The 21,377-nt window shown below is 42.7% G+C and overlaps 1 protein-coding gene across 1 annotated transcript in view; it reads left to right on the plus strand.

Moving 5' to 3' along the window:
* Positions 1 to 493: 493 nt before the first annotated feature.
* TFEB (transcription factor EB) overlaps positions 494 to 21,377 on the plus strand; it is a 68,929-nt gene continuing 48,045 nt past the window's right edge. The window contains exon 1 of the mRNA XM_081915594.1: positions 494 to 780. The gene's annotated coding sequence lies outside the window, so the exon portion shown is untranslated. The remainder of the gene's footprint in view (positions 781 to 21,377) is intronic.

The following is a 21,377-nucleotide window of genomic DNA, read 5'->3' on the forward strand; positions in this document are numbered from 1 at the left end:
GGGATATAAATGCAATAAATAAGCAAGTAAATAAAAACCCTAGGGCACCTTCTCTCTTCAATCAGATCTCATATTTAAGATTAGGGAGCATCTGTTCTGATCAGCAGAGTAGTCTGTGCTTTGGGGAGCTTTTGTGTTGACAATCATCTCCAAATTGCTTGGGCATGGCAACATATTATCTTTTAAAGCGTTAGTTTTTATAAAGTTAACTCATTTCAGTTACAGTGTTGCTTAAGCTGCCCTTTTCAAGTCGTGTAACATTCATTTAACAGCATCTCATTCACGACAGGGTGGATAATTGAGAGAAAACGAGCGCGTAAAGAACACGCAAAACCGCGGCCGCCTGCCTACCGCCGACCCTGCGTGGGCGCTCCCAGGAATTGTTTTGAGAACCAGCGCGATTCCGCTTAGGAGAGGACCTCTCGGGAACTACATTTCCCGGCAGGCTACGCAAAAGGGGGCGTGGCCAGCCATGGTTGAGTGCTGCCCTCTCTTGGGTACATCTAGGAAGTTGAAGAGCGAGAAGGTGACAGTAAATGAGGGGGAGGGAGAGCTGTCCGTAAGGGGTCCTGGGGGGGGTGAAAGCACCCCTGGCAGCGCACAGGAGAGGATTGCAACAGCTGGAACTACCTGGTGCCAAGAGAAAAGCCAGAGGAGAGCGGCGGGACAAGCAGAGGGCACCCAAGTTGAGCCGAGTTGGCCAAGTGGCTGGGGAAGTGGCGTGTTTTTCTCCCCCTCCCCTCCAGTGGCTGCGCAGCCGACTCTGACCTTCACGGGAGGGTAAGTACGCCGAGAGCGGGCAGACTCGGGACGCGCGTGCCACTTCCAGGCAAAAAAGCTACAATCTCCAGAGGCGCCGTCTGGGGCGGGCAGGCAGGCGGGCGTGTGAACTGCCCGCCGAGGTGGCGGCAGCAACACCCGCTGTGTGCGCGTTGGGGGGTGGGGGGAATAAAATAAAAAATAAATAGAAATCCCCCGGCAGAGGTGGTTGGTGGGAGCGAGGCGGGATAATCCTAAAGGACCCAGCGCTCCGTTTCACCGACGGGGCGCGCGAGGTCGCCTTAAAGCGGAGCAGGTGGAAGAGGGAGAAGGTGTCGAAGCGGGGGTCGCGAGTATGTGTTTAGCCGGAAGGAAAGTGCGGGGGAGGGGGGGGGGAGAGACGCGTCGTGGGATCCAGAAGTTTGTATGCGTAACTTGGGTCGCTGAGAAGGGGAGGCAGGTGCGGGTGGACCGTGGAGGGCAAGCAGCTCTCTCCGCCGTCTCTCTTCCCACCTACTCCTTTGCAAGAGATCAAGCCGGCTTTGGAGCCATCACCGTGTGCTTGGGTCCCGAGTCGACTCTCGCCACCCCGACGGGAGGGGGGACGACGCCGATGACCCATTGCCGGGAACTGTCAATGTGTGTGGGGGGGGGAGCGCGGGGGAGGGGAGAGCCGATGGCGGAACCGGAGAAGTCAAGCAGCAAAACAATGGGGGGGGGGGGAGAGAGAGAAGGGAGGAGAGCCGCTCAACTCCACCCGCTCCAAGGCGGAGAGGGGTTGGCGAAGGGCTGCTCGCTTCTGCCCTCCTCTCTCTGCCTTCTCAGCAGCAGCGCCGCCAGCAGCTTAGAGGGGAGCCGTGGGGGCCTCTTGCGTAACTGCCGAGCCGGGAAAGTGCCGGCTGCTCCGAGCGGGGCAGCGGCGGAGTTTGCAAAGTCCGGCGCGGGGGCGGAGTCGGGCTGCGCTGGTGGCTGCGCTCCGTCGGCGCGCTCGGCATGGGCGCGATCTCCGAGAGCCGGGCTTGCCTCGTTCTTGGCGCGAGACGGAAGTTCCCGATGACAAGCGCTGCAAGGCTTCTCATTAGTTTAATGAGCGCTCATTGTTGTTAATTTCCATGTCCCGGGAAGCTCCCACGTGCGCTGTCAGGAGACGGTGGCGCAAAGGGATACCGGGCGCGTCCTGCCAGCGAGCAGCCACCCAGCCCGCCCGCGGCGCTGTTTTGTAGCCAGGCTGTTTCCGTATTGGGAAGAGGTGCCTTCACGTGTCTCACCTTGCAGGTCTTGGTCCGAGGCAAGAGGACATCAAGGCCTGTGGCTTCCTCCGGAGTAGGGTTGCCAACTTTCCTTTACTGCCTCTGCTCCAGTGCTTCCAGCTGTGGCCCAACCCAGAGAAATAAAATCTCAGGAGCAGGGATGCCAAATTGAATAAAATATTGGAAGGACGGACATGTAGGCCCACATAACTGATCACAAGACTTGGTTCACACCCGCCACTTGAATGGCAATGCCCATCAACTTTGGGGGTCCAGCCCCCTCAGATATTTTAGGGGGGCTGAAAGGACCTAGGCACCTAGGAGTTGGCTTCTATGCTCAGGATAGGCTTCACCTGCTTAATTTATAGTCATAGGGCTGCTCTTCACTGGCAGTGGAGAAGGCCCAGTTTAAAAAGTGGAAGAAAGCTTAGTTCAAAATTTAGTTCGGCCATCTAAACTACAGCAAATCTGATGACCAGCAAAAGTGTGTGTTTAGTATATAGGTATTATATAGAATGGGATATGGTACTCTCGGCACATTTCTTTGTGTCATGAAAACTTCAGAATTCTGAAAACTGCTTCTTTTCCTGAATAGTTTTGTAGTGACTTTCTGAACACTTTCAGGGCAACTGCTCTGAGACCTGGTGACTTTTTTCCCTTAACACACGTGGTAGAAAACTGAACAGATGGCCAATGTGTGGATATTCCCTCCCCCCTCTGTGCTGTTAATTTCCTCTATCATATTTGTTTGCCTTCATGCATGGCTGCCCTCCATCTCCAGCATGGGGGTTTGAGTGGGGCTGCGTTGACAGGTCTTTGCCTGCTTTTTCTCGGGCCCCTTGGTTTTCTTTCTGTTTACAGATGCTAGATATACAGGTGACTCTGTATCAGACAAGCAGATCTGGCAAATAATGAGAGCGTCCTTCAGAGCTCTTATTCCTTGGATGTAAACTCGAGCTGAGTTTTGTCTCTTGAGTTAAAAACTAGTCCAGACTGTGGATTCTAAGTAAATGGAAGGCTCTGGGGCCTCTGCCTCATCTTAAAAGTGAGATGGGGGATTTTAGGTGACTGAATGTTCATACCTGGGGTGTTTTATAGACAGGGCCTGGATTTGGCAACTCTTAATGGGGCACCTTTATCTTTTCAAGCGTTGGCTAGAAGAGGAAAGGTTTTTGCTATCATCTTGCTACAACAGTAGGAGAAACTGCATTTGATTTCAAAATAAAAGATGACCCAACTGTCCTACCAAAATGGCCAGAAAAAGCCACAGGCTGAGATTGTCCCCAAAATGTCACATTCCTTGCATAAAGGCTTGAGGCAGATAGTGATGAAATGCTGCTGTTATGAACAGTCTCTCAGTCCACTTTCAGACATGCTTTTTTGAATTTTTGGCATCTTTAGTGAGAACAGAAAACCTACATTGGTAGTAGTAATAATAATAATAAAAATTTTTATTTATACCCCGCCCTCCCTGGCCAGAGCCGGGCTCAGGGCGGCTAACACCAGTAAAATTACAATAAAAACATAATAAGAAAAAAAAAGCCTGTCTATGCCTTTTAAAAGTGCCTCTCTTCCACTTTTTTAAAATTCTGGCATGAACAGCATTCTCACATGCACACAAAATCAGGCGAGAGAGGCTCAAAGATCCATTTAGTGACATGTGTAACTACGGGTAAAGGAGCCCTTGTCTCAGACTGCCAGTGCCACTTTAAAGATAGCTAGATCCTGAACCCATAATAAGCTCTCCAAACAGCTGTGCCAATGCATCTTACTGAGTTGGTGCACCACTCGTTCTTGTCGGCAGGAGCTAGGAAAAGCACACCATGTGCACTAGGTGATTAATTAGCCAGAAAACACGTGACTGAGGCAACCATTTATTCCCTGTCAGTATCAAAGGCGAAATTCCAAACTACTACAAGGGAAAAGGAGCGGTGACTGTAAATGTTGAGTCATTCAGTGATACGTAGTTGGCAGAGCCTGATTTGATACCATAACATAAAAATTTGCAGTTGCTTTTCAGCTCAAGTGCATAGGAAACCTAGTAGTATATTTTCAACCCCAGAAGTAATCGCTATGCAAGGCAATTTCTCTCAAGAGAGAAACTAAAGTTTTCAGCAGATGTCCAGGTTCATGTAAACTACAGGGGAAAGTTTATGTTGCCCACTCCTCTATTCTTCTCTGTATCCTTATCCTCTGCACTGTTCTGCTACTTTCTATTACTTCATTAAAAAAAGGAAATAATAACAAAAAGTATGTGTGCACATGCTCATACACAAACACACACATAAATATGTTGCCTCTACACATGTAGGCACATATGATAATAGGCTGGGGAACCTGTGGTCCTCTTGATGTTGTTGGATTCTGGCTCCCATCATCCCCAGCCATATGGCCAATGGTCAGGGATGATGGGAGTTTGAATCCAGCCACATCTATAGAACAAGAGGTTCCCCACCCCTCATTTCACATGGAGGGGCCAAAGGTTGGTATTAGCTCATGCACTTTCTTATCCCCTTGTGCCTGGCGATTCCCTCCCTTCTTTCTTGGTTTGAGGCAAACCATACTTTGCTGAACTGGCAAGCAATGGCTTGCCCTTGTTTTGCCACAAAGGATTATAAACGGGGATGGGATACTGGTTTGCAGGCCAAGCACAAAGAAGCAATGGGCGATGAAGAAACAATTGAGTTGAAGGGTCCAGTCTGGCTCCCTCAAACAAAGCCAAATCGCGGATAAGCATTATGTTTGAACCATATCTGAACTACAGTCATTTATTCAATGTTTGTAAGTGCAGCTTGTGAGTGTCTGAAAATATGCCTTTCTTTCTGGCTACAATAAGTTAAAAGTGTGTGTCAATCCAGGGAGATTCTCACTACCACCTTCCCCATATTACTTTGTGTTTCTTGGGATTGCAGTGTTCCTGGACTGTTCTCCACCATGGCCTCAGATTGTGGATGAGGCCATCATTTTCCAGCAATGGTCATAGGGATGTATTTACGGTACATTAAAGTAATCATTCCCTCTATTTCCAAAGTTCGGAGCTGAGTGTGGATACAGTCAGAAATTCAAAATGGCACCATCCACATAAAGTATCAGCAGTTTGGGAGGAGCCTCAAGATTTGTAAAAGAACAAAAAAAAATATCACTAAGAGGGGCCTTCCTTGCCCTCCTCAAGTTTTAAAACAGCCAAATGAGGACTGAACATACTTGGATGGACATGGAATGCTGGCTGACTGGTGTGTGTGTGTGTGAGAGAGAGAGAGATCAGAAAACAGAGGGGAGCATATGGAATGGCATATCCTGGAAAGGGCCATGGTTTGCTGGAACACTAAAGAGGATCATTCCATGCTGCAACATTTTGTTACTTTGGTTATTCTGTGGTATCAGGATATCCCTGTTTTGTGATCTATGAAACAGATGCTGTGGTTTCACTATATACCGTATTTTTCGCCCTATAGGATGCACTTTTTCCCCTCCAAAAATGAAGGGGAAATCTGTGTGCGTCCTATGGGACGAATGCAGGCTTTCGCTGAAGTGTGGAGAGGGAGAGGGGTCGGTGCGCACCGACCCCTCTCCCTCTCCACGCTTCAGGAAGCTATCCGCAAGCCTGGGGAGCCCGGCGGGAGTTCCCGCTGGGCTCCCTAGGCTGCGGATAGCAGCCTGCTTGCCCGGAGCACGGGGCATGCTGAAGCAGAGTGCCACCCGCTTCGGGCAGACATCCACAGCCTGCTTGCCTGGAGCGCGGGGAGCGCTGAAGCAGAGCGCTCCGCGCTTCGGGCAAACATCCGCAGCCTAGGGAGCCCTGCGGGAGTTGCCGCAGGGCTCCCTAGGCTGCGGATAGCAGCCTGCTGCATGGAGCGTGGGGCACCCTGAAGCAGGGCGCCCTGCGCTTCGGGCAGATATCCGCGGCTGGGGAAAAAATAATAATTTCCCCCCTTTATTTCCCCCCAAAAAAACTAGGTGCGTCCTATAGGGTGAAAAATACGGTAACTTATTTAAGAGGTACTAAAGAGAATGTGATATTCATTCTTTGTAAGCATATAGATATAATTTCCATAGTATGTATTAGTGATGCTTTCCAAGTGACATTGGGTGGCTAAAGTCCAGGGATTCTTCTTATCAGCAGGAAGCTGCAGGAGGGTGTGAATCTAGTTTCTTTTCCCCCCTTCCATGTGCCTTTGTTTTCATTCTATAGCAGCATTGCACATGGTGACGTGCTTGAAATTTGGACTTGGTTTTCCCTTCCTTACCTAAGATTTATGCAACGGACAAAAAGAGCTTGGTTAAACACACACACACACACACACACACACCCCGGTTTTTCTCACCATTGTATTTTTTTTTAAAACTAGGGAAGAACCATATTGCAGGAAGTCTATCTTCTGTCATAGTTATTACTGCTGCTGTTCTCTGGTGGTGGCCATTCTTTATTAAAATTTCAGGACTGCAGGATCCTATGCAGTTTAGGGCTCACTTCTGAAATGAGGGGTAGTTGTTAAGGTTTAGAATAACCAGCAAGTCTCTTCAGACATCTGGCCTGGTATGGTTGTGGCCTGGCTTATAAAGTGCTTTGGAATTCTGGGATATTATGGATTTCACCTTGACAGAAGAAGTCTAGGTAGAGACAGCAAATGAATGACAGTTGTGCACACACACTAATAATCTAGAAAGGCCCTGGGAATGCTGTTGTGTAAGGCTGCCGTACGCCCAGAATTTCCCAGACAAACCTGGAATACTGCAGTCATAAGAAGTGTCCAGGAGGAAATTGACAAAAAAAAATGTCCTGGCAACCCAGTGTTGTTTTCCCTTAAAAATAGCTCAAAAATGTCAATTTCTTTTTACAATTTTGCCAAAAAAGCCTAACTTAATTGCCTTTAATGTGTGACACACAACTGAGAGACGCAAAACTGTGTTCATCCACTGGCTGGAGCAGTGCTAAGGTTGCAGCAAACGCTGTTGCAGTGATTCCAACATGGAACCCTTCGCAAGTATATGAGCAGTGTGGCATGAAGATCTCCTTCAGTTGCATGGTTTGCATGGAACTTACATCACTAATTCTGTGTGGGCTTTGGTGCAGCCTTCCCCAGCTTTTGTTCATTGCTTTAATGGCATTAGCTGAGTTTTCCAGAGTTGCTTAGCAGCTACCGCTGTATAGAGTATGTTTTTGGCAAGAAGCCTATGAACTGCTGACTTAGACATGAACATGGCATTTTGGAGTAAGTCATGCTAAGCCTCACTGCAAGGAGCTGCAGCAGAGGCACCAGAAACTCAAGAATTTGTCACAGGACAGGCTTTCCCTTAGAGACATTTAATTGTTCATGAACATGATGGCTGAGGTTCCACAGGAAACGTGTTATCAATGCCGTGTGTGATTATTGTAGTGGTCTTTGTTAATCGCTATCTGATACACCAGTCTTTACCTCAGATAAACTACCGAAGAGCTTGCTCACACAATCAGGATTCAGTTTTGACACACAAGGCTTAATATGGCTCACGCTTCAATTAGTTTTGTAATGTGTGACCTTCATTGCCTGAAAGACTAATTCACATTAGAAATAAATTGTCCCCAGATTCTCCTCCATATGAATAAGGGTAAGCTGCTAACATAAATAGCAGGAGTGAGACTGAAAACCGATTGACCCCTCTCATGTGTAAAAAGGGTACATACAGATGCATACAACATGATTCACATTCATCTCTTTTCAATCAAATATACAACCTTGCTAAAAGGTTCATTCTGAGGAGCAGCAGGTGCTTCCTACTTCCAGTAGAAGTTGGTTGTGTGAATTCTGATTGGTTAGCTTTTGTGACAGTCAAAGCGACTCTCCCAACACCCCTCCCCCCAACACACACATGATTGGCTTGAAAAAGCAAAACTGAAAAATAGCAGAAGGTTGAAAATGTGTGTTTATGTACATCATTATAATAGTGTAATTTGAAGGGACAGCTGAAGGGGAAATGATGGAAGAAGTGTGCATGAACACTTATACCAAGCTTATACCAAGAACAAACTTAGTCGGTCTCTAGGTGCTACTGGACAATTTATTATTATTTTTATATATTATTATTACTGTAAGATTGTGAAGTTCAAGTTGTGTCCTCTTCTACAGTTTAGTGCCTGCCAGGCAATGAGTTTCATGAGCCACAAAAGCATGGCTGTTGCACAATATTTTGATGTCTTCTCCTCAAGAATGTGATTATCTTTCTGAGATACTCAGCATTCAAAGCCACAATCTACTGTGACTTTGGGAAATACCATTCTTTTCTCAAATAGCAGAGACCTGCGCTAGCCCTACCATTAAGCAAAGTGAGGCACTGCCTCAGGTAGCAGATGCTGAGGGACAGGGAAGGCTACCCATTCCATTCTGTAAGAACAGAATGCTGACAGTATAACACCAAGGGGAGTACCAGGCATGTCAGTTAAATGATAGATAAGCCCTTGATTTAAACTGATCCTTTCCATAGATAACTTATTAAAATTCAGGCTTATTTGATGAACACTGGGGGAAAAGAATACATCATTTGGCGGGAGTTGTTTTCAGTAAGTGCAATATTAGCTGTTTTTTTATATTGGAACATCACCAAAATATTTGAACTAAAATTAGAATAAAGGAAATTAAGGGGATTGCCTGAAGGTCTGCCGCAGCTCAGTGACAGACCTTGGATGAAAACACAAACTTCCTGTGTGTGCACCAGTGTGATGTCTTGTGCCTTGCTACACCCCACTATTTTCTTGGCCTCGCATACTGGCATTGCACAAGGCCAGCAATGGGTTTTTCTGGTTTTGTAAGAATCCCAAACACAGAAAGTGCAACAGAAGTGGTTGAGTGGTGCTTTTCTGAGGATGAGTCATATATTTGGTTATGATGGCCGCTTATATACAAGTTCCAAATGTACTTTGTTTTGCGCTGGGAAATTTGCGGGGAACTTTACAGCAGCAAAAGCTGCAGGATTCACAATGAGACAGCACTACAGGGTTTTAAGGGTAGGGTGAGGAAATCCAGCAGGAGAAGCTGAACTGCTGTAGAACCGCTGCCCTGGTAATTACTGCTATTATAACTAATAGTAATAATTAATAATAAGTAATAATTATTACTAATAGTAGTAATAATAATAATATTAATTAATAGTACAACTGGGAAGGGGGGAAGGGATGGAGAGTGTTTAAGCAGGCAGCTTGATTCTTTAAAGAGGAAAACTGTCCATGGAGTTGCCCTAGCCACTCAGCTAATCCTTGGCTGTTGCAAGACATTGGCTCATGTTATCCACATTATATCAATCCACATGCCTGTGGTGCCACTAGAATTCAAGGAAAGCAGTGGCAAAACTCAGGTAGCTAGCAAGTGAGCCATGCCACATGCTCTGGGGAGATCACATGCTTGTGTCTTTTATTACCATGTTACTTTCTAAAATACACTTTAAATGTAATAGGAAATATACTAATTTCTAAGGATTTATATTAAAAATTGTTTACAATTTCTATAAGTGGTTGAGTATAACTGCAGTGAAAAGGCTTTAAATAATTCTAGTTGATGTTTCACATATGTAGAAGACAATAGAGTCTCAAAGCGTTAATTTCTTTGTCTAACTTCCCTTGACTAGACCATTTCCGTCAATTTTTATCATTGTGGCAAAAGACCAAATTTTATTAAACCATTTTCTGTTGGAGTTGTCAGAGGATGCCATTTGTCTGCTTTCATCATTTGGACAGCAGTTAGCATTACTCCTAATAATTTTTTTGTGTTCTTTCTGTTAGACCCTTCCTAGCTTCCAGTAATTTATCTAGGAAAAATGATAGACTGCTTAAGCAGAAAAATCTCTATGCAATGTACACAATGATTATCAATAAAACAATGATGGAAAATATTTTATCTGTGTTTTAACATACTGTGTAGTGCACCTTCCCCCAGTGTTTTGAAAGCCTTTAAAGCTGTGTCCAGTTCTGTGATCTTGTTTCATTTCACCTTTGTCAGCTGTTCAGAATCAGGTTTACTCAGGTACCCTCATATGTTGTAGCTTTCCTGGGCCTCATTTCCCCCCATACTTAATGATGAAATACCTACTTTTCCAAGGGACCATTCTGTAAACAAGACACCAGAGAATCATGGACGTGACATCAAAGTAAACTCAAAAGGGTGGGCAATTTATTCCCGACTCTTGTTACCTGCTGACCTGGCATACAAGGGATTTCCCCTTTTGGTGCATCTGTTTTCCCTTCAGTTATTTGAGTTGGATGCATGAAAAGAGGACGCTTGTGGGCTCTGTATCTGAGCAAAGGACCCCAGAATTGTACTATGGCAACTGCATGCATAATGAAAAGGTCATGCTCCATATAGGCTTATATGCCTTCTTCGGAAATACTTCCATCCAATTAATATAAAATTTGCACAGCAACATGGAAAAGAATGCAACAGATCCACGGCTAAGTGTATTAGTTTGTTCCATTCATAGAAGTTTCATGATCATGTACAGTATACTAGGGTCCCCGCCCCCTTTCCCTTTGTTTTCTTCTAAAGGTGTGCACTTTATATTTTAGGCATACAGAATTTCCCCCCAAGTGTGAATGTGATAAAGAGGTGTTTGAAAACATTTATTATCAGAGGTGCACTCCTGAGAATAGGCTGTATTCCCTTATTGTGCATATTTGACTGCAAAATTAGTTTTGCTTCTATGTAATCAAGGCCACAGAAAGGAGACATGAAATCCAGGGCTCACACCATGTTGGTTGCATCCAACATGGTGTGAGCTGAGTTGCGCTTGTGCAACAGGACTTCCGTTTCCTCTCCTCCTTCAATGATTTTGACAGTGTTTTTTTGGGGGGGGGCGGGGGTGGAACTGGAGTGGACAGAATAGGAAGTTCTGTTGCACTCATGGAAGATATTGATGTTAACAGAACAGCAGTGTCCATTGCAGAGTCTTGGGGCTATACATAGCGTGTTTAAGCACATAGAATAGCAATAGAATAAATGTATGTGAGAAGAAGAGGCTATAGATGTTTGGAGGTCATCACTTTTTCTAGACCTCCATTTCTCGTGTTGTTACTGAAAATCAGGTTGGCTTGTAATAAGATTGTGCTTACCTACAACTTGATAATGAATGAGAGGAGGAAAACCTGGAATGTGTTACCGAGACCTGGGTGGGTGTGCTGGTTGGGGTAGACCTAAACCTGTGTGCTTGATGGAGTATCAACATAGGCTGGAGGGTTGGGGCGGGCTTTCTGTGGTCTGTAAAGATTCCATTGCCAGGAGACCTCTCCGTTCTCTAAGGGCCTGAATCTGATATCCAGCCCAAGAGGTAGATTGTGACCGCTGCTGGTGTACCATCCATTCTGTTGCTCAGCAGCCTCCCTGACAGAATAGGCTTTCAGGCAATCAGTGTAGAGTTTTTGATAGGGCTTTCTTACAATCCTGAGCTTTTTAAAAATATTTGTATTGAAAAGCCACATCTCTTCACACATTGCTCCATGGTGTCCATCTGTTGGCTATGTTCCACTGAATAACCCAGAAGGGATCACAATGACTTCTTTGTATAAAATGGCTGAACCAATATGCTGGGGGTACAGCTTTGTGGGGTCACAGAACAATTGCCCACTGCACCCTTGTGTGTAATGTATGTAATCAGTGCCGGATTTATGTATAAGCTAAACAAGCTATAGCTTAGGGCCCCAATCTCTTGGGGCCCCCCAAAAAATTTAAAGAGGAAAAAACCTGGATGTATATTTTCAAAATATAAGATAAAAACAAATAAAATAACAGCTACATACAGCAACAGTGTTTTGTGTTGTGTATGGACCCATTAGGTCCATAAATTACCATATAGCATATATTCAATACAAAAAAAGGTGAAAATTTGTTGTTGACAAAGGACAGCTGGATGTATAAAGGGCCCTATTACCTTCAGTAGCTTAGGTCCTCATCAAACCAAAATCTGGCCCTGTTTGTAATAGCACCAAAACACCCTCCTTGCTAGGACATAGTGACTTCTGTTCTTAATTGGGGAACAATGCACAGGTCATTAATAAGTTACTTCAAAGAACTGAGTGTTCTTGATCAAAAGATTCCACAACTTAAGGGAAATGAATAATATTGACTGCTAGGACATTCCTAGCTCTTCCTGACTGCTCTGGGTGCTTCACTCTTTTGACCTCTGAACCAGGAACTTCCCTTAGAACGTTTAGAAAGAGAAACAGTTTTGAAGATGGAATATATAGAATTGACCACTAGGGATGAGGGAGATACTCAGTTCACTTTACTTTTTATTGTGAACTACCTATCGCTCCCTGAAACTATATTTGGACTAAAATGCATCTATACTTCGAAATCTGCAATTTTTGAAATTTTGCAGTGCAATTCTCAGAGCGAATAATTTGCGCATAAATGTGTATGTTAGTGGAAACAACATACCAAAAAATATTACAGGGAAATTCTTGCAAAAATACATATATTGAGACAAATGTGAACTAAAATGCTGATGAATTTTCAAGAGAATATTTTATTGTTATTTTCATTGCAAACTGATGTGGAAACGTGCTGAACTGAATTTAGCGTTGGATAAATGAGACATCTGAAACTGACATATTCATCCATCCGTATTAATCACACCATCTATATTCCCCTTGGCACTGAATGGTGTTTTAACTGTACCTCTTTGCTATGAGGCTAAGCCCTACCAGAGACAGAAACTAGAAACATAACCTGCAGAGTACTGAGGCAAGCCCATTCCCTCATTCCTTGTGAAATTTGAGGTTACTGGCCCGGATTTCACAGTAGTGGGTCATAGAAATCCAAAACATTTGAAAGGTTTTCATTGAATGCTGCTTTAAAATTTATTCCTCCATTATCTCCTGCAGTAGAAAGACCATGGGAGTGGTTCTGGTTTACAAAGAGTAGAATTTCACAAGAGTAGAACTTCCATATTTGAACGGTTGCAAATAGCTCAAAAAGGAAAGGGCTGTTGTTTTTTAAAGAACTGTGAATAAAACTAGTTTTATTTCCTTATTTTAAAAATAAAATTGAGACTCAACATTAAGTTGCAATTGCAGTATCTCATGGTAGTTAGAATTGCAGAATCATTATTTCGTGTGCGTTTCCTCCACTATTCTGCAGAATGCAGGGGATCTCAACTAGCTAATTGCCATTGCTAATATTGTGAAATAAATGCCAGCCCAGAGAACATCTTTCTAATAATGTTTTATTTATTTTTCATTTTATTGAATATATACTATTGAATATTCTCATGATATCCTGAGAGAGAAGTAAAAATGTGTACCTTTGTGACAACAAGCTAATTTATTGATGCAGAAACCGTACGGCCTAGGGTAGAAATAAGAATACAATTGTGTGCATCATGCATTCATCAAAACCTTAATCATTATAATTAATTTGTTGAATTTATACCCATCCATTCCACCTGAAGAGACTGGGGTAGCAAACATCCACACAATTTAAAAACAAAAACAAAGCAGAACATTGTAAAACAGTCAAAGCATTCTAAAAATAATTACAATTAAAAACTTATAAAATATTCTAAAAGGAATGCATAGGGGAAAATACACATTTTAATAATAGTGCAATGAGAAACTGCTTAAGTACATATTGCAGATCAAAATACTTTTGAGTTAAAATGTTAGTCATCCAATGATAATTGGGGTTGAAAGTCTTCCGTCAGCAGATGCCTCAGTAAACAGGAATGTTTTCAAATCAAATTCCTCTTGAATGTTAATAATGATTGAGACAGGCACACCTCACTAGGGAGGGCATTCTATAACTGGGGAGCCACCACTATAAAGGCCCAGTCATGGGTTTGTGCCTCTGGGTGGCCCTGGTGGCCTCAATGGATGCTTTTAGGGTCCAAGGGCAAGGAGGTGCTGTAACTCAGGACTGGGGACATTTTTAAAGGCTAAGGGCCACATTTCTCATGGGCAGTTTTATGGGGGCCGCATTCCAGTGGTGGGCGGAGTCAGAAGCAAAAGTGGGAAGGGGGATATGAATCTTACCTTCATACAGTAGGTTACATTTCAATCACACAAAAGTGAGAGATTCCATGCAGACCCTCCTCTCCATCCTCAAAACTTTCCATTCAGATAAGCAAGATGATTTATCACAGTTCAAGGACACATTCCAGCCAGGTAAAATCACACAAGGGTGTAGAGGAGGGGCCCAATAAGAGGTGTGGCCAGGACAGAGCCTCAAGGGCCAAACAGAGGCATGTAGGGCTGTATTTGCCCCTCTGGACCTGTGGTTCTTTACCCCTCCTGTAACTAAATCTAGGCTCGGAGTTGTACTGTACCAGCGAATAGTAGTGAGATTTAGATGCTTGAGGTCCACAGATGGGTCTTCAAGGCACATCCATAGTCTTCCTGCCTAAAGGTGGGTTTTGTGATGATCAAAAGCTTGTTACTCTTATCAGCAAAAGCGTGATAAGCATGCAGTCAAAGGTCACTCTCAATCTACTGTGGTTTGTTTGATTTTCTGGGACTAGCACAGCCGGGCCATTGGGGGAAAATAGATTTAGTGATCAAGTTCATTTTATTGGGTGAGAAAATTGTCCAGCTTCCTAAATCAACACAAATCTCGCCAGCGTTAGGCTTTCCTCCCATGACAAAAACCTTAGTGGCTTAAATGTTTGCTTCAGGAAGCCATATGACACAGGATGGGTGAAACTGTTTTTTTGGCATTGTGGGTGCTGAAAGGAAGCCCATCCCTGTTGTTCCCCATAGCTGATGCTAGTTTTCCAATGCAAATAAGAATGGCTGTTTAAATACTGTCTCCTATGAACAGTGGGGTTATGAAAAAAAATCTATGTTTTTTTGTACATGAAGGAAGAAGTTAAGTGTTGTTTGGGGGTAGTATGAGCTCCCTTTGGGACAGCTTTTTTCTGAGGCATTTTTTGCTGTTACTGTTATGAATTGCCAATGCTTAAAATAGAGCTTTCCTACTTCTTTTTTTGAAGCATATTACAGAACCTCTGGCAGGCCCTGGTTTTTCTGTTCATGAGCTGACAGTGTTTTAACACGAGTCCACATTTAAAATTGCCTTGTGGGATCAGACCCAGTTCCCTCTTGTCCTGCTTTCTGTTCTGAGTTCCAACCTGATGCCTTTAGGCAGAAGCTCATTTTTATAACCATTTTTAAAAGGGCTCTAGCTTACAAAGGCATTGCCACATGCTGTGGCAGGGAATTCCACAAGGTAGCTTTTCCATTTTTGTCAATGAGTACTTCTGTCCGTCCTGAACTTGGTACAAAACACCTTTTTGTGTGGCACTGAGCTCTTACGTCACAAGAAAGAGATTCCCCTTTCTTTTTGTGGGTCTTTCTCTTTCTGTGTGGGTATTATTTAGGAAAATGCAGGAACAAAAGCAGACAGCTTGATTCTTAATGCCTGAAGACTTTTGTGGGTTGCAGCCTAATTGAAACTACCATGGTAAAATGTTGTTTGGCCCTGCTAAAAAGATACAACTGAGGTCAGGTCTGCCACCATAATGGACACAAATTGTGCCTAACTAGCTCCAGGGCTAGTGTTGCAGATAGGATACTTGTTTGCACAAAACTGTTCCACACTTTCTAGTGCAATTACAGTATCCCAATTCTTTTTTTTAACTGCAGAAAGTCCAATAGGAAAATTGATGGAAAATTGCACTGGAAAGGGCTGGGTAACTACTAGCCACAAGAAGAGGGCATCAGGGCAAAGTTAAGCCTGAAATGACTTACAAAGTACCCAATACCTGAAAGGCTTCTTCCTTCGCTACAGACCTCCTTGGGTGCTAGGCTTGGCAAAGGGGGCCCTCTTAGTTATTCTTCTGTCTTTAGAGGTTGTTGCCCAGAACAGGGCATTTGCTGTGGCAGCCCCTAAGTTGTGGGACTCCCTGCCCTCAGAAGTACGCCTAGTAGTTTCATAATATAGCTTCTGGTGAATGCTAAAGACATACCTCTTTATCCTGGATTTTCACAAGAGCTGTATATTTTTAGGACCAACCTTATTTTTGTGATTGTAAGTTGTTTGAAACTGTTTTTAACATGGTGTTTTAATGTTGTAACCTGCCATGGGACTTTAGGGTGAAGGGTGTGTAATTAATGCTAATACTAATAATCAGTGCTTTTTTCTGGGGGTACGCAGGGGTACACATACCCCTAAACATTTTGTGAATCTTAAGTTTGACCTCACTGAGGGGCAGTATTTCAATGTGATAATGAGAGTACCCCTAAACATTTTTTTAAGGAAAAAAAGCACTGCTAATAATACTAATAATAATAGCAGGCGATGTCATGCAACCTTCATGCAAACATGTTGGGACGAATGCTCAATTAGCAGGTGATGTCATATAACCTCTGTGAGAGTTTTGTGTAAACATATCCATCTGAATGATCAACAAACATCCTGTCTGGAAGCTCCCTGTGCCTTTCACCCAAACTGCTATGTGAAGTAATGGGGTTATTGACCTGAATTGATTTGGCAAGATGAACAAGCCCCTATCGCAATGTTTGACCCACTTCCTGTCCCTGTTCCCTAACAAGAATTTGGGTGTAAATATATCTGAAATGAAACCTGAGAAGGAGGCGATGGTGGGGGAACTTTGGATGCTGTCCGGCATGATGGTGAGGTATTCCTAGAATGTAAAAGATTGTCCCAGAAGAGCTAATGGTACCAAAACATTCTACAGAGTTCTTGGTACCTTGTTTTTTGGCAACCCGTGCCTAACTGACATTTGTAAATGTATAGCTGTGAGAAGAGGGTGTCGGGCTTAAGGTGAGTTTGATTAGAGAATGGGTAGGCAAACAAGGGGCCGGATCCGGCCCAATTGCCTTCTAAATCCGGCCCAAGGATGGTCTGGGAATCAGCGTGTTTTTACATGAGTAGAATGTGTCCTTTTATTTAAAATGGATCTCTGGGTTATTTGTGGGGCCTGCCTGATGTTTTTACATGAGTAGAATGTGTGATTTTATTTAAAATGCATCTCTGGGTTATTTGTGGGGCATAGGAATTTGTCCACCCCCCCCAAAAAAAATCTAGTCCGGCCCCCCACAAGGTCTGAGGGACAGTGGACCGGCCCCTGCTGAAAAAGTTTGCTGACCCCTGGATTAGAGCAACAGTTGAGGTCTTTCAAGAAGTCACAGTCTGTCCTTTTCACTTGTTTATTATTGGGAATGAAGGACAGCTGCAGCCCCTGTACACAAGAGAGGGTAATACAGCCATTATATAATTACATGTTGGTAGCCCTCCCAGCTGGGAACTGCGCATTTATAAATATTCTGCTGCCTAAGACTGTGGTTTGCTTTCTAAATAACCAAGGGAAAGCAAAGAGGCAGGCTATAATTTCAGGAGGACTGGTTTTACCTAAGTGAGGTATACACACACACACATACACAGAGTGTTCATATAGCTAACCATCACAGTTTTGCTCCAGAAGCCACCATGGATGTGTTTTGAAGAGGTTGCATACATCAGTTTTTTGTCTGCTAATGAAGGTTAAGCTGCACTTTCATTTTGCCATTGTATTAGCCCAATTTAATACAGTGGTACCTCAGGTTACAGACTCCACTAACCCAGAAATAGTGCTTCAGGTTAAGAACTTTGCTTCAGGACGAGAACAGAAATCGGGCTCTGGCGGTGCTTCAGGTTAAGAACAGTTTCAGGTTAAGTACAGACCTCCGGAACGAATTAAGTACTTAACCTGAGGTACCACTGTATATTGGTTAACCTAGATTATTTTAGAAGCTGATTTCTTTTGTTTGTCTTTCTGGCTTGAGATGAACTTGAAGTTTGCGGTCCTTAGTCTTAAATTTCATGTCCAGTTGGGATCATGGCTCCTTATGTTCTTTGTACAAAATAGCATTCACTCTATCATATCAGATGTACATTCACAAGCCTTTCATGGTATGCACATGTGTGAATAAGCTATTTTCTGTTGCAGCACCCTAGTGTGTGTACTGTACATGCAACAAAATGCACAAGTGTGACTTGTGCATATTGTTTCCTTTTACAGAACTGTTTTTATTAATATAGAATATTACAGATACTATGTACTTGTATACAAAATATCATATAGATCAGTGTTTTTCAACCTTTTTTGGGCAAAGGCACACTTGTTTCATGAAAAAAATCACGAGGCACACCACCATTAGAAAATGTTAAAAAATTTAACTCTGTGCCTATATTGACTATATATAAAGTAATTCTCTTGAATAGGAATCAAATAAACACAAAGAAAGTATTTTATAATTACTTTATTATGAAATAGTAAGTAAACAGAAATATGAAAAATTATAAAATACTTTATTTTTAAATCTTTTGAATTTTTCAATTTTTCCCACGGCACACCAGGCAACATCTCGCGGCACACTAGTGTGCCGCGGAACAGTGGTTCAAAAACACTGATATAGATGATAAAGAATAAATGTGAAATTTAAAATACTATTGAAAATATTTTATATATGAATATATCATCATTTGTCCCTCCCTACCTCATTTCCCTTCTTTCAATATAATTTATTTTCTTTATATCCAGGCAATCAGCTACTGTATGTATCATATATCTCTAATGATACATATAGATTGATCAAGTCTTGCCCTTTATCATTCCGATAAATAGTGAAACTCTGAAACTCTGGTTTTCCTTCAAATTATATAAAATCCTTCAGCTTTTACATAAATGCTCTCTTTGAAGGGATTGATTGCATTTGAAGCAGTCCCAAGATAGTGCAAAAGGAAAATGGAGAAGTGCAAAATCCAGTTCCTCCAATCTTTCTGACTTTGAATTGCCTTTGTATCCTTATTTTTACTGTCGTCCTGTCAATTTCAGTGGTGATATAATTCTGATGATTAATTTTAGGGTAGCTGGGATGAGAATTCAGTAGTGGGAAGAAAGGAAAATTTCTTTCGCCTCCCACAGTGAAAAATATTGTTACATGCCAACCCAATTTCAGAGTGGTGAGAATATCCAGGGATTCCACACATTTACCCAGATTCTGTTTCCTTGGAATGAAGGTCAGTGGAGACAGTGATGTCTCTATGATATACGGTTTTATTTACACATATATGCAACCTGAGCATAAGATGGAGGGCCTCACACAGCATTAACACTCCAACAGTATCTGTTTTTTCCAGTGCCATCAAGGTCAAGGAAGCCAAGATCGGGGATGGGATAAAATCAACAATTTCCCCACTCCACTACATGCTGCAACCTTCTCCAGTGCCTGATAATGAGCTACTTTGAAGCCTAGATGATCATTTATCTTTCTGCCCTGAGTTTATCCCCGCTCTTCCTTCCAAAAGCTGATTGGGTTTTGAAATCTGGGCTCAGGGAAAGGCCCAGTGTTCTAATTTCTTGGAAACTTGGTGGTCTGTAGTTGCAAGTAGAGAAATTTGATTCAGTTCACATTTAAAGGCAAATCTATCTAAGCTGAGTTTTCCAAAACAATACATGAATTGAAACAACGCTCCTGCAAAATTTGCACTTCTCTGAATTTGGAAATTCTGTTCCCCAGTCAAGTAATGTATAACAAGTAATGTATAACAGGAGCAGCAACAACAACAACATTTTTATTTATTTATACCTCGCGCATCTGGCTGGGTTGTCCCAGCCACTCTGGGCAGCTTCCAACACAAAAACATAATAAAACATGAAACATTAATAGTAACAATCTGATCCAATATTAAAGTCACAATAACTTTAAAATAAAAAACTGATATCAAATATATACATATATTTGTGCTTAAACTGCACACATTAGTGAAAATAACATGCAAAAATACGTTATATTAGGAAAAAATTCTTTGCAAAAAGGTGTATATTAGGGGAAATTGTCTACACTAAAATTCTGGTGCATCTTTTGAAGACTTCAAAAAATAATAGTTGGAGACTGACCTGGAAATGTGGAGAGCCAAACTTAAGAAAAATGAGAAAATCAGAGAATTTGAAAATTATGGCTTCTACCATCCCTAGCTGCAAGACAAAAATCCAGCAGCCACTTGAAAATCTGGACCAGATGCATAGTAAGGCTGAATAACTACCTAAATGGAGGCTATGATCATTGCAATTAGCAACTAGGCAATTAGAACTGCCATACACCATAAGCTTTTTTTGAAGTGGCTGTCCTATGGTTAGCAATCATGAAAGCAGAACGGATCCTGACATCTGCAAAAATATTTTGGAAGCCCAAAATGTACTGGTACAATATGTGTATTGGCAAACTAGTATATGTTAAATGGCACATGCTGCTGGTGCGAACACTATGGTGTAGGTAGCAGCCACATGGGTGGTTGCTGTTAAAACCAGAAACCAAACTGAGACTGGCTTGGGCTTTGGTTTTTTTTTTTGGCCTACTGCATCTACATATAGAAATTCTTTAGTTCTTAGTGTTCCACAAAGACAGAAAGGGCATTGGGGCACTGTTATAGGAGGCAGGGCTTGGAGTATGTGTCCATCTTGTGTGATTCAATGGAATTTCCAAGTAAAGAAAAAAGGAGAGTATTGCAGCACCTTAAAGACTTAACAAATTTGTGATGACATAAGCTTTTGTGGCCTGCAAGTTGCTTCAGCAGATAAATGAAGATAAACAAATAACTGTGCCTAGAGCTCATTTCACATCTTCAGTTTATTTATCTGGCTGCAAGGGTGTGAATTGGGAGGCTTTTTGCTACCTATGCCCATCTCTCTGCCAGAGAGGAACTTCGTAATACAGTTTTCACCATTGTGTGCTTTGTTCGGTACCAGATAAGCATTTGCTGAGGATGCTGTTGAACAATTTGCTGAGGCGGCTGTTAACATAGATACTTCTGCACCCAAAGTTCTATAGGGTGTGTTAATTTGTACAAATAGGATAATTAAATTCATTTGCTCCTATCTCTAGAAAGATGGTTAACAATTTCCAAAGTGCCATTCTGTTGTGCGTTGCCCACCTGCCATGGCTGTTGTTTGAATCAGAATCGCCTGAATTAGAGTTTGTGCTGGTATGCCACAGTACCCTAGATGTTTGATAGTTCTAGCAGTATTTTCAACTGTTGATAGTGCAAACCAAAGGGATGTTAGGCCTTCCAACGGCATTTGCATGGTAGTTTGAAAAAACTGATGTTTGACTTTGCTCAGACAGCTAACAGTGATTTCTTAAAAAAAATATTGAGTTGTCCGATTATTTCTGTCATTGACAAAAGACTCTTTAATCCAGGAGAAGCTTCTGTCAGCAGAAAGGCGTGTGTGAGGTAATTTTTCACTGATGCCCTTGCTGCCATCTGCTCCAGACTATCTGTGGAGGGGACACCTAGAAACAGTGTGGAAGGTGGTATGAGACACCATAGGAGAATTTATAAACATCTCCCCAACCTAGCTTCAGGCAACAGAAGTCTCTGCTGGGTCCAAGAGCCTTCTGTCATGGAG

The sequence above is a fragment of the Podarcis melisellensis genome, assembly GCF_964234715.1.
Source record: "Podarcis melisellensis genome assembly, chromosome: 6".
NCBI lineage: Eukaryota > Metazoa > Chordata > Lepidosauria > Squamata > Lacertidae > Podarcis > Podarcis melisellensis.